This window comes from Sparus aurata, chromosome 9 (genome assembly GCF_900880675.1).
Source record: "Sparus aurata chromosome 9, fSpaAur1.1, whole genome shotgun sequence".
Taxonomy (NCBI): Eukaryota; Metazoa; Chordata; class Actinopteri; order Spariformes; family Sparidae; genus Sparus; species Sparus aurata.
In genome coordinates, this window is record NC_044195.1 from 19,054,417 (window position 1) to 19,068,072 (window position 13,656).

At 40.7% G+C, this 13,656-nt stretch overlaps 1 protein-coding gene across 1 annotated transcript in view; it reads right to left on the reverse strand.

Moving 5' to 3' along the window:
* LOC115588672 (homeobox protein Dlx1a) overlaps positions 1–12,501 on the reverse strand; it is a 31,254-nt gene extending 18,753 nt beyond the window's left edge. Inside the window, exon 1 of the mRNA XM_030429406.1 lies at positions 12,482–12,501. The gene's annotated coding sequence lies outside the window, so the exon portion shown is untranslated. The remainder of the gene's footprint in view (positions 1–12,481) is intronic.
* Positions 12,502–13,656: the final 1,155 nt, after the last annotated feature.

Sequence of the window (13,656 nt, forward strand, 5' to 3'; positions counted from 1 at the left end):
CAGCTTGACATGACATGAAGCAACGATTTTACGTTGTCTGTCAAATATACGGGGAAAAAAATCAATGCAACTTGACAGCATTACATAAAGAGCTTTTGTGCCTTGATATTTCTTTTCTGCCAGTGTACTTTTGTCTGGAGAGTTTAGAGAGTCGTTGTGGAGGCCCAGGGGGAGCAGAGCTGGAGAGAACAATGTGGGAATCCGAGGAGGAAACTGCGCGTGTTGTCTTTTCTCTACAGTTTCTGTTGTGACTCCGAAAGAAGCTGCATCTTTACAGACCATTTCATACATCAACATCATCCATCAACGCGGACAGGTTGGAAAGCACCTTCTGCACAAAGTCCCGAGCTTGACCCCAGAGATGACGACTTGAAATCACCAGTGTCACGGCTGTGAAAGATTAATGTGCAGGATTAAGATCAAATGAAATTTTCCTTGACATTATTTTTGGCCATGTTGGAATATCATTCTCTTAGTCAGACGCTCCTCATAATTTGAAGTGCATTTTGTGGTTCTGTGGGGAATATCTTTGTGAGTGAACAGTGATACATTGAATGAATTGCTCAATTGAAGTTTACGCGCAGAAGTGCATCAAACCCTCGTTCAATACAACCAAACTAAGTGCATCCATCTGCAGATGATTAACTACAAAATCAGTCCACATTTCCATTTTCATGGGGAACTTAGAAAAATGGTGTGTGGACAAGCTGATCAACCACTTACAGCAGCGACGTCCATAATCTGATTAGCTAGAACCAGAGTTTAGTACAGAGGTGACAAAGCTGCTGAGTGCCCAGGTGCAACCAGGGAGAGCCGGGTGTGTCTGTGTGGCCCTCCAGGGTAAAGACCCTGCACAGCCTCAGCCACGACTGAATGCTAAAGCCTCCCACTCTCTCTCTTTCTCTCTCTGTCAACTAGCAGAGGATCAGCGGCGGCTTAGAGCTGCCCAGGCTGGGACGTGAACAAGTGGGGCTTTGAGGAGACCTCTGCCAGTCAGACGGGAGAGCTCCAGGCCTCCAGCCCTCAGGGGTTAACCTCTCAGACTGCCAAGCAAAATACTGCAAAAGTCTCGCAATTACAGAGACAGTCAAAGGCCACATGCAATTTCCAGAGCTATTTACACAGTTAGAAGGCCCCCCTCCAGAACTGCCAAGAATAGGCAGAGTTAAGATGGTAGAGAAAGGTAAGGAAGGGTTTTAAATACCTCTTTGCCCTCCTATGGCTGCAGTTCACAAAGACTTCTGCGAATATAAAACAACATGTCTGCAACATGAGTTATGTTTCATACGGAGGTACAGTCTGTTTAGAAATTCTGAAATTTGAGTTCATGTTCTGACACAAGCACCCGTCACAAGGTTTTGGATCGACTTAGTGGTAGGAGATAATATGGATACAAACATCCATCATTGCATGGTTATGTCATTTTTACATCGTGTATACTGCGGCCAATGCCCAACAGTCCTCTTGAATCTAATCAAGCATAATTCAATATCAAATAAAACAGACTAAAATCTGCCAGATCTGGATTTTTATTCGGGTCTACACCTAAATAGATACAAGCCATCTAAACATGTTTGGTTTTTTAAAAATGTTTTGTCATTAAAGACCCAATCTGTTATTCCCTGAGAAAATGACAAAAATCTCAAAATGTTAAAGTAACTGAAAAATCTGTCAGTTTATCTGGATTCAAACCAAGAGTTAACGGGCTCTGTTCTGGGCCGAGACCAATCCTCCATTCAAGTTTCAGGTAAATCTGTTCAGTAGTTTTTGTGTAATCCTGCCGACAAACAAATCAACCAACCAAATAAACAGACAGTGGCAAAGGTAATCAAAATCACTGGAGAAATGACTTATTTATTATTTTGCAAGAACTTCCTTTCTCTGCTCCAAAAATCATGTACATAGTGCAATAAAGCTGTAGTGTTAATTGCTTTTCAACACTGCTTGCAAAGGTCTAACACAGTGGATCCCACTGTAATTTCTGCTGCTAGGGTCGCATAATCGAAATAAAACAAAAGTGGTTGAGTAGTGTGGAATGATGGGAGTCGATGTCTTTAATGTTAAACAACCACCACTGCTGATAAAAATCTATCTTACGTGACCCAGGAGAGGTAATGTTTAATTTTTACACAACCACATTAGTCATGTTTGCCGACTTCCTTGCTCGCTTCTCTGAAACTCCCAGAAGTCATAGCAACAGGCAACCGAATGAAATGCACTGTTTCCTTGTGTGAAACTATGCATTTCTTTGCGTTGGAACATTGCTGGAATCATCTGGGATAATGGAAATACACAAGTCAACAAAATATACCACAAAGGGATTTTAATGCATAAATGTTACATATTGTATATTTAAGGGGCCACAGGTCAGAAACCAAAGACCATCGAGGGATCTGATGGTTGACAAACTGGTTTTTCCCACATCAAATATTGTCATAATTGTTTTTAGCTCAAAGACTGTAGTGTCATTTATAGCATCGTAATTGTAAGCTTCCGGCCATCATGCACATCCTCTGTACATCGGACAGTACAGTAACTTGCCCTGGTCCTGCCATGCAGCAGTGTATTATGAGCTGGTGCAGTAAGTCTGTAAAAAAAAAAGAAAAAAAAAGAAACAGTTGTACCTCCTGGCGGGCCGGTGCAGCGGTGCTCTCAGGGGACCGCGGGGGCCCCAGCAGCCTCTAACCCGCACAGCTGTTCTCCAGGTCTAGAGCCTCTCCAGAGCCCGGCAGTTCTTCCTGCAATGGGGACTGCCCGCCCGGGGGTTGGTGGTGGTGGTGGTGGTGGTAGTGGTGGTGGTGGTGGTGGTGGTGGGGGGGGGGGGGAACTAATAATAACAACATCCAACATGCAGGCCCGGGGTCAGACGCAAACCGTGACCCTCCCCATCACAGCACCAAAACCTGGACAGGAGCCAGGACACAGAGCCACACTGCAGCCTGGGAGAGCAGGGTGAGGAGGGGTGAGGTGGGCCTGTGGGTGGCTGCAGCTTTTCAGGTCTCCTTTCACATCCTGCTCAGTTCCCCACCACACCACCACCATTTTGGGGGAGGACGATGGTTTGCAGAGTGGGTTATTATTATGCAGGAGGGAGGGACAGGTCTTTGGGATATGGGTAGATTATATTCAGAAGCTAGTAGGTGGTGCGGTGGCTTAGATTGGAAAACGTGGAGGCTAGATGATAAATGTCATACCTGAAAAGGATAATGTGCCGGTGGTAAACGGCTGAAAATAGCAACAAGGTGGGAGCATTTTGCTTCTCAGCACCTGCGTTCTGCCGTGGCTCACCCACACAGGCAGCAATGGACTGCAAGACTGTGAGTATCTTAAATGACAGGCGAGACGCAGGGCAGTATCTGAACGAGCTTCTGGCAGATTCTGGACTTTTGTGTTCATGAGTAAAACACATTTGAAAACTGTGTATTTAGATTCCAAATTAATCAGGATCTCAGTCATAAATTAAAACTTGTATCAAAGAAAGCTGGAATTACTTTTTTTCTCCTTGTATGAAAACTGAAATAACAAATTCCAGCTCTGAATAACAATCCAGAGTTTGTTATGTTCAAGCATTCAGAGTACAAACAGCACACCGCCCCGGTCAGGTCTTACAGGTCGGCCAGCGGTGCACTTATGGTTTCTCACACACTCCATATGAGGGGGAATACTTGGCCCTAATTAGCACAGAGCATCTGGCAAATGTCAGTGTGTGTCTGTGCGCAGCATTCCTATTTACTTTGTAAGCTCGGGGTTTAGCTGAAAAAACCCACTGTGAGAGCTTTCCAGCATCTCAGACCCAGATCCTGGGAGTGTTTTGTTATTGTATTGTGACTGACATATGTGTAATTTAATCGCAGCCTTCTCACTATCCCCTGAAACTTGTGTACGGTTAAGGTTTACTGAGCATTTCTCATTCTGTTGTAGGTCACGTACACCCCCACCGATGGATCCATTACCGCGCTGGTGTGGTAAAAATGCTCTTCACATGGATTTGTTTAATTCTTCTGAGTGGCCTTCGCTACTGATTTTGATTTTGTCATCAGTGGAATTGGGAGAAAAATCTCTCCTGTAGCACATGTTGTCTGCACCTATTACTTCAATCGTTTGGTATAAAATGTGTAACGTTCTCAGGCTGTTTGCCCTCCAGCAGCATAATATTTCTGGGACAGCAGTTGAAAGCGAGAACATTACGTATGAAGGGGGAAAAAAACACAGCGTAGAACTGCACATAATCCGACTGGACTTCTGTTCACATAAACACAGCAGAGAAAAAAACAGCCTCTACATGTTTTTACCACTAAAGTTTTCACATAAACTAACCACATATCCCTTCAGATATTCATCATATACTCTAATCAAATTCATAACACGAGCCTCTCCTCAGTAAAAGTTAACAATATCAAATCAACATTAATTAGCTTCACTACCCTTAAAATAACAGCTTCAAAATCATGTTGATGGTACAGTGTCTTGTAACAGGGTGAACTGTGTCTCTCTCTCAATCAACCCTAACCCTCATCACTCGTTTCTGCACTATGTAACTTCAGTGAGAGGCTCGGATGACAGCGTTACATACATGTTTATTCCAACATACAAGTTTTCAACAAATAACATTGTTATGGATGTAACAAGTTTTGTTTATAGTTAGCACCTACATTACTTCTGACGAGCTGTTACAGACCCTGGGATTTGTGTTTACAACAGTGGTGTTGCACTCAGAGACTGAAGGGGGGGATAAAATCGCACAGAATGTCAATTTCTACATAATGGTGCTTTAATGAAGCATCTATTAGCCTTAATAAGGTTGTTCTTGTTCTTGTTTTAGAGCTGGAAGCTGCAAAAAGCATTGTTAACTGTTAATTAATACAAAATAAATTATCTATTATTCTTCATAATGGAACAAAGTTTAGTAAAGGTTAACAGTGACACAACAGTTAAGTTAGACTAAATGAATGTGTTTGTAACGCAATCATAAACAATTTTATGAAACTTTACGCTTTTATTTATGCTCTTAAGCAATCTATAAAGTTTTTAAAACTTTTAAAAATTCACATGTCAAACATTATGTTGAGGCACCTTATCAACCAAACCACCTTAAAAAATTATGTTATTTTCATTCATAAAAAAGCCGTCCAAACTACCTGTTGTTTTTGCTGCGCTTATTTCATGCACTGTGTTACTTTGTCAGCATCTTTGATATCTACACAACAACGACATCACGCTAACTGTCAGTTTTAGATCAAATCGAGCTCTCATTTTATTAAGTCTGCAGCCCGACAGGTGAATTAGGTCTGTTAACTAATGTTAAATATTGAGGCATTCAAACATGCATTTTATATAATTGACATGAATACACTTTGAAAAAACATGATGCAAAAAGGCAATAAATGATATGTAAGCTAATGCGTAATGGTTTTCTACCTGGAAGTTATTGTAAAAAAAAAGTGATGATTGGTTCTTTTTCAGACTTGTGGGGGCTTTAAGACCTATTAATTGAAGTGTTACCCTCTCCAAAATGGAAAATATTCCAACATGTAACAGCCAGGTGAAATCCAGGCTCCAGAGGAAACAGCACAGATCAGACGAGTCACAGCAGTTGGGTACGCTCGCTCTGTAAACTACAGTACAGTAACAGCAGCAGCAGACAAGCAGGGTTCAGTCCAGTTGGCTCGATCTCAGCCTCGATCTCCAACCTGACAAGATTACACAGAGGCTTCCTGTCTCCCCAGCCGCGATACCATCTCAGTCTGAATTCTCGCTCCCCTCCCATACGGCTCCGTCCCAGCCTCAGATAGCACCAATTACAGCCTAATGGGACAGTTTTAATTAGAAAACTACATCTAGAAAAGCACATGTTCATCCAATTCCACAGCATGGCTCATTTAAGAGATTAATATGCAGGCAGGGCGCGCAGTGCAAGAGAAGTCAGCGTCAGTCATCAAGAAGGTCATTCATGTGCTGATCATAACAAAAAGCACACTGTTAATGTTTTCTGTTGATTTCTTTTTCCTTTTTTTTTTTTTTTACAGAAATAACTCCACAATGAAATCCTCCATGCTGTGACACATGAATGTTTCCAGTTAATAATAACTCATAACCATTTTTTATTTAAAGCACACATTCAAAATTAGTCCTCCATGGATTTTCAGCAAATAGCCCAACTTCCTGGTAGATGTCATATTTTAGTACCGCACATAGTAAACACAGTAAATGAAAACCAAATGGCACAGCAGGCTCCAGTCATTGACGCCTGCAGGCAGTACGATGACTCAAACAGCATAAGGTCATTTGAATTTGTTCAAGTCAATTGAAAAGAAGCACAACAGAAAGAAAGAAGGGAGGGAACAAAGGACAAAATTAATCAAGTTTTTCATTAAACTGCATCGTCTCAGGATTATTTCTGCACACATGCATCACTCTTGACAAAAATAACACGTCTCGTCACGCGCTGTCAATCACCATAACAAAATCCAGTGCTTTATGCACACTAACTGATCTATTTTCATGTCATCTGAATAGAAATCCGCTCAATTTGAAGTGCACCATGATCCCAAATCATTTAACCGACAGATGTAATCACAAACAGGAGCGCTGGTCGTACACAGATGGAAATCACTTACCATGAATATTGCAAAAAGAAAACAAACAACAACAAAAAAACCGAGAAACTTTCACTCCCAGGACTTGTTCATTTCATGCACATCTGCCATTTATTCCAACTCACAATGAACTCTTGTGTCTGTTGATCGAAGGAGATTAAAGATTTTCCTGTGTGAAAACAATTAGGTGAAAATAAAACCTTCGGCGGTACTTTATTTTTACCAACAATGAAAGCAATTTACTGAAACAAATACTGTTTGAACAAGCGCTGCGAGAGGAATCATGGCATGTTTATGGAGCGGGGAACCAGCAGACTGGACTCGAGGGACCTCTACAACTAAACTATCAACACCACCACTTTCATCACATCCTTCACTGGAGCAAATTACCATATCAGCAGCATGATCTGAAAGCGGTGCAAGGAACCACAATCTCTGCTTTCTGACGCACAATTAAAAGATGTCAAACTCGGTTTCTTTTACACTGTTTTGGTTCTGGCTGTCAGCGCATCAAACATTATCTTAAAGAGGACTCATTTAGCAGAGAAAAGGGACCGGCCAGGTTCACTGACGGCGGAGAGGGGGCTCAGTAGCCTCGGGGTATGTGGGTAAAGCAAGGAGCACAAAAGAAAGGGGAACATGATAAGAAAAGCAGTGATGGTGGGAGGGTGGGGTGGGGGGGTTTGGGGGGTATGGGCGGGGGGGACTCCACCTTTCCTGCCTGGCTCTCTCCTGGGAACCTGGGGGCTAAGACGCTGGAGCTCCTCCACACAGGTATCATGTTCAGCAGGTCCTTCAGTACAGCTGGGCTCTGGTCCAAAACTCCCTGACTGTCTGCCTCAGAGGGGAGATGTGGAGGCGCCATAAGGTAACAGTAGCAGAAATGCCAACAGGTGAAACCAAATATTCAAGTCAAGCTCGATACTGTTGTTGTCATTTCCCCGGATAATGGCATCAGGCCTTTTCTGCCTGCTTTAATGTAACTTACATGCAATTACTTGCATGATTAAACATGCTCAAACATGATAGGGGAAGGCAAGGGAGCGACGGCATTAATGGATGTTCCTCCCCCTGTTTTTCTTGTGAAATATGAAAAGCGAGAGAGAGGAGATTGAAACTCATGACAGTTTGAGACATAAATCAACCTCCCACATCTCCACTCTGACACCACATAATAGACAGACTGTGTCCCCTTTACAAAAGCTCAGCGACTGAGGGCCCACTGCAGGATCCACTGTAATGGCTTCGACTGGAGGAGAAAGTGCGCTGCCTTCTTTAGACTTCAATTCACTGCATCTGAATGGCTGATCAACTGCAGCGGGGGAATGAGCAGAAATAGACGTGTTGGATATTGCACTTCTCAGCCTGGATGTGACTTTGTTTTTTTTCTATTCATTAACCTAACATGTAGCTTTAGAATATTTGCTGTGTACTTATGTACAATTCTACTTTTCAATATCATGTGCAATACTACTTCTCATTATGATTATTATGTACTATATAAAATTCAATATCATCTGCATTATTTCGTTGATTATTAGGTGCAATATTATTCTTTTTTTAACTACCTTTCAACTACTTTACCTGCCAATGCTTCTTTTGTCTGCTTTAGTTAGTTGTTAGTTTAATGTTGTACCTAACTAATCTCACTTCTATTGTTATCACACACAGGTCTATGACATTTACTACTTAAATACTTTATATTTTGTAAATTTCACTAATATGTATTAAGCTACTGTTTTTATTCTAAAAAAGTGAAACTCACTGGTTGTACTGTAATTTTTGGGGGGAGAAAACTGGCACAAGAATTTCCTTCGGGATTAATAAAGTTCCATCTTATCTCTATCTTATTTTAAATACAAGAAGGGACTGGTTTTAACAGAGAACTGAACTTCATGATCAGCCAATTATTTAAGCTGTATTCAGAAGCAAACACATCGTCCTGAGCCCAGGGGCTCTGATGACTGAGTAAAAAAAGAAATCAAGCATAGTAACAAGATTTTTCAGGTGAGATCACAACCTTATAATCAAAGTTCAGTCTGAAGGTTGTTCCAGTACGAGTGGGACTAACAGAGATGTCATGATACAACATAACTACAATACATTGCCCACAGTGTTGTATCAACAGCTATAATATTGGAAATGCCTCCGATACTGCATAAAATGCTTGGAATCGTTATCTGCGAGTACATGAGTCTAGCCACCGATCCAGTTCTCAATTTATAAGATATGGGGCCCTGCCACTTTGCAGTAGTAGTACTTCCCCATGCAAGACACTGCAACTGATATTTCCATGAACAGCAAAGCAACTTATGTAACTTCAAGAACATCTGTAACATAACTGATCCTTACAGAGAAGGTAATGGTATCCGTGTATCTCTAGCTTCCCACAATAGCAATGGTATCACGATACATCAATTCTATGATGTCTAGTCTATGATGTCTATGTCTATCTAGTTTTTACCCCTAAAAAGACAAAAGGAAGTATGTATTAATGTGCTGCATTGTGGTATCAGTTTCACAGAATTTGACGGGTGAAATTAACAATCTACAAGAAATTAGGTAGAGTTTTAGCTCAGCGCCTCTTTAACACACAATGACTGCAACTTGTCCAGGTCCACGAGTGCCATCGTTGTAATGTAAAAACGGCATAAGCTGGGAAAAGGCTGGGCCCCCGAAAACAAAACAGTTTTGGAGTTAAAATGCTTAAAAGAAGGATACAACTCTGCCTCTCTAAAAACATGTTTAGTAAACCTGTGTAACATAAAAATACAGAGGTTGACACCACAAGGAGTCATAAAGTAGTGATATGAAGAGCCCCTGTATTTTTTATCGTCTGATGAAGGGAGGAAGGGATATAACATACTGCCGTACTGATATTTTGTCCCACCCTTTCTAAACACTATGTGTGCAGTGTGGTCCAACAGGGAAAGGTTCAGCATTGTTGGAAATGGACTAGATCACTGTGAAAAATTAAAAAAAATCATTATCTCTGTAAGCGACTTTGGGTCCTTGAAAAGCGCTATACAAATTAAATGAATTATCATTATTATTATTATATCTGCATGATTACTTTAAAGCGAACTTCGCTTGACCTGCCTCTCTAAGCTCACAAAATCAACACACCGGTCCCTCTAATCTGGTGTCACCTTATGTCTCTGTTGTTTAACTTCAAAAATGAAGTGTAAAAACGAACTATTTCTTGTTCTAACTGGCCCCTGGTCTAACTCCAAAGATGCAAAGCCTTTCCTTTAAATCAAACAATCTCCTTTATACTTTTGAGTATTTGCAGACAGGTGCAGTGGGACAGGAAGGCCCAGGACAGACTTAGTGTGAACTGTGGGGGGAATAATTAAGCTTGTGTAAACTCAACTGTGTGGTCTGACGGTGCAAAAGGGCTTTCACAACCTCCTGACGACTGCACAGAGGCCTGTGGATCGTCCAAACAACCCACATCCACACCAGTTTGTTCTCCTGGTGCAGCGAACATGTGGAGCCTGGAGTGGGCGCATCCACATGCTGACGATGGCTCCATCACACAGTCATGGAATTAATGACAAAGCACATAAACTCATGTGCCTACTAAAAAATAATGCCACTTCCCACTAGCAGGTCGGCCGGCTGAGTTTGTGCAGTGCAATGTGAAATGTGCACTCACAGCAGAAAAAGCAGTGAAAACTACAGTGAGATGAGGCCCCTTGTGGCCACGAGTGGATTCAATCAATCTGAATTAGAGATGTGAAGGGTTCCAAGGTTTTGTCTTGTATCATTTGGAGAGGGGAAAAAATTGAAAATTGACCTGGCAGCCTTCATTTAGTGACAATGTGCTAAAGTATCATAAAGTATGATGGGTATTCATCACGGTGATCTACATTAAGCGGGGGCAATACTGTGGCACAAAGGTTTTCAATTGAAAACCATAATACTCATTAGTGCAACACTCCACATCAGCGGCAATCAGAAGTTGCATTAGCCAGGAGAGGATGCCTGGACAAAATTACATCTCTAAAACAGCTAAAATACATACAACACACACTGGAATCGGCATTAATCAGGCCATCAAGAGTCTATAGCAGGGAGTTATACTATATGAATATCTTTATATAATCTACTTTATATAGCAGCTCTCATTTAGGTGACATTAAAGTGGACATTAAACTGTAAAGCCCAGACAGAGCTGATCATTAAAAAATCATGACGTTTTCTTTTTGACTTCATGCTGTTTATCAGTTGAAGAGTATAATCAGGGTGGATAGGAGAATACACATTTATGCTAAAGAACAAACAGCCTGAGTAGATTAGAGGATAAAAATTAGATGACATGAATACATCACCATGACCTTAAATCAATAGATAGATGCAGCAATGACTCAAATATACAGAATTACTTAAGGGGCTCCAATAACAGTTTGCTTAATTGATAGACGGGTTATTTAAAAATAATAACAGTTTAGAATTATTTGCAATCTGCATCAACATTATGAAAAAATACATTTAGATAGTGATTTCAATGGACAGCCATGGTATGATGTGATCTCAAATGTTGACTGGATTACAAAGAATGCAAAAAGTCAGATAAATACTAACAAAATTGAAAACATATATTAATTTTAATATGTTTCAATGTTTCAATGGCCATAAACTTAGAAAAATAAATGCTAGAAATATAAAAAGGACATCTCTTATCTTCTATGGTTGTCCTATATGCCACCATTTTAGGTAGGAGGTGCTAAAAAACTATGTATTCAACAACCTGAATCCCCACAAATGTCTCTGTAAGGGAAAGTCTCATGTCACCAGGGAAGAAATATAATTTGGGCTAGCATTAACAGATTCTACTGGAGCAGTCAGGGTGCATTGACCACACAGACCAGAGTGTACAAACTGGCTTAAACTCATGACACAGACTGCTTCTTTAGAAAATAAGATAGCTAGGGTGAGTAAAACTAAGTGTGAAGTCTTCTGTAACTCTAGCACAAACTGTGCAAAGACTACAAGTATGAAAATGTCCCAAAAAAACCTGTTGGTGTGCAGTCTAACAGATGTTAGCTTACCTGACCTCTGCAGATCTGCTACATGCTGCTAGTTTCAAAGACACGCCTCTGAAAACTGTGACTTTCTCAACTTGAAAAATGATCTACTAAATTGAAAAACATCATATGTGTGATTCATGGCACAATTCAAACGGCATCAAAAGTGATTTGTCTCTCTCCATTCACCACCATACAAAGATTGTCACAAAATGACCCTAGGTTTTGGTGAGAGTTTCACTTTAAATAAGGTCCCATTGGGCAAACTGAAATGGGGCATAACTTCAGCCCATATCCTAACTCTGAAAAACTTTGTATTGTATCGCAGTTTGTCATAAATCTAATGAACGAACCCAAGGACATTACATTAATCCAAACCAAAATGTTGCCGGTTGAGTTGCATTGTGGGAAATGAAGATGCCAGGCTTTGATGAGGAAGAGGAATCTTAATGCAAGGAATAGAAAGATGATGGTATCTCTGGTCTTGTTGCATTTATTTAGCTATTTTATTTCTAGAGGCAACTAACTTAAAGTGAAACTCTCGCCAAAAAGCTACCAAGGCTTTATTTGTGATTGAATATGAGTCAAACCTTCGTTTAAATGCATAATTACGACGAAAGAGGCACTTTTAAGATTTACCGTAGTTTTGTTTTCGGGCAAGCTAATTTTCAATGGAGTGCATGGGGCACTGGCACGCTAGCATCAAAATCGCTATTTTTAAAACACTAAGAAGGCTCAACACAACATGAAACTTTGCTCGTAGTATCACCAGGGTCTCTACATATGAACACAAGCATTGAGAACATTGTTTGTGTACACAGAGTTTACTAAAAAGAAGGTTTTTGAACTACTCACTGTTGGAGCTGGATCTCCGGCGCGTCGCCGTCAAGGCAGACAAAAAGTGACGATCTCCGAATACGACCTAACAGGCAGGAGAGTAATGGTGGACCTCCTACCTGTTAGGTCGCACTCGGGGATCGACACCTTTTGTCTGCCATGACGGCGGCACGCTGGAGGTGCTACTGCTAACGTGAGTTGTCCAAAAACCTTCTTTTTAGTGAACTCTGCGTACACAAACAATGTTCTCAATGCTCGTGTTCATGTGTAGAGACCCTGGTGATACTACGAGCAAAGTTTATGTTGTGTCAAGCCTTCTTAGTGTTTTAAAAATAGCAATTTTGATGCTAGCGTCAGAGTGCCCCTGCACCCCATTGAAAATTAGCTTGCCCGAAAGCAAAACTACGGTAAATCTTAAAAGTGCCTCTTTCGTCGTAATTTCGCATTTACTAAGGTTTGACTCATATTCAATCACAAATAAAGCCTCGGTTGCTTTTTGGCGCGAGTTTCACTTTAATGTATTAGCACTCTATTTTGTTCAGTGATTCCCTGATTACTGGGAACTTATGTAAAATTTGGTTCATGTCCCCCTCAGAATGAATCCCCCTGACTTGAATGATCCCCCAAGTTTTCCCACTGCACCATCACAATGTAGATGTCTTTGTTTGTATTCAAATATCTTAAACATTTGATGGATTCACATGTCATTTGGTAAAGACATCATGGTTTCCTGAGGATGAACTCCAAAATTCCAAGACTGCAAAAGCAAGATTCCCTCAATGACTCATCAACCTAAACTTTATGGTAAGTAACTTAAATAATGGCAACATTATACCTGCTTAACATCGTCATTCCAGCATTTTCACTGTGTGCAAGTAAGCAGGCTAATCAGAGTTTTACGAAAACTCAGAATCTTTTTTTCAACTGTCCACCATGAGTCCAAAGCATTGTAGAAGTGTGTTAGAGTACTCTGAAGTCTGCCACATCTTAAAGTGGTGTGGATTATTAGTTAGCAGTGTACCTCTGGGCACCAGGATTTTTCTACTCAATTGCCTTTTATGTTTACATAGATGTTTATTGATGGTTATTTTTTTCTGTTCTTGTTTGCTTGAGAATTGTGTCAAAATTACATACACATTTGTATTTTTAGTTGGTAAAAGTTAGAATGTTAAAATTAAAACCGCATTTGCAAC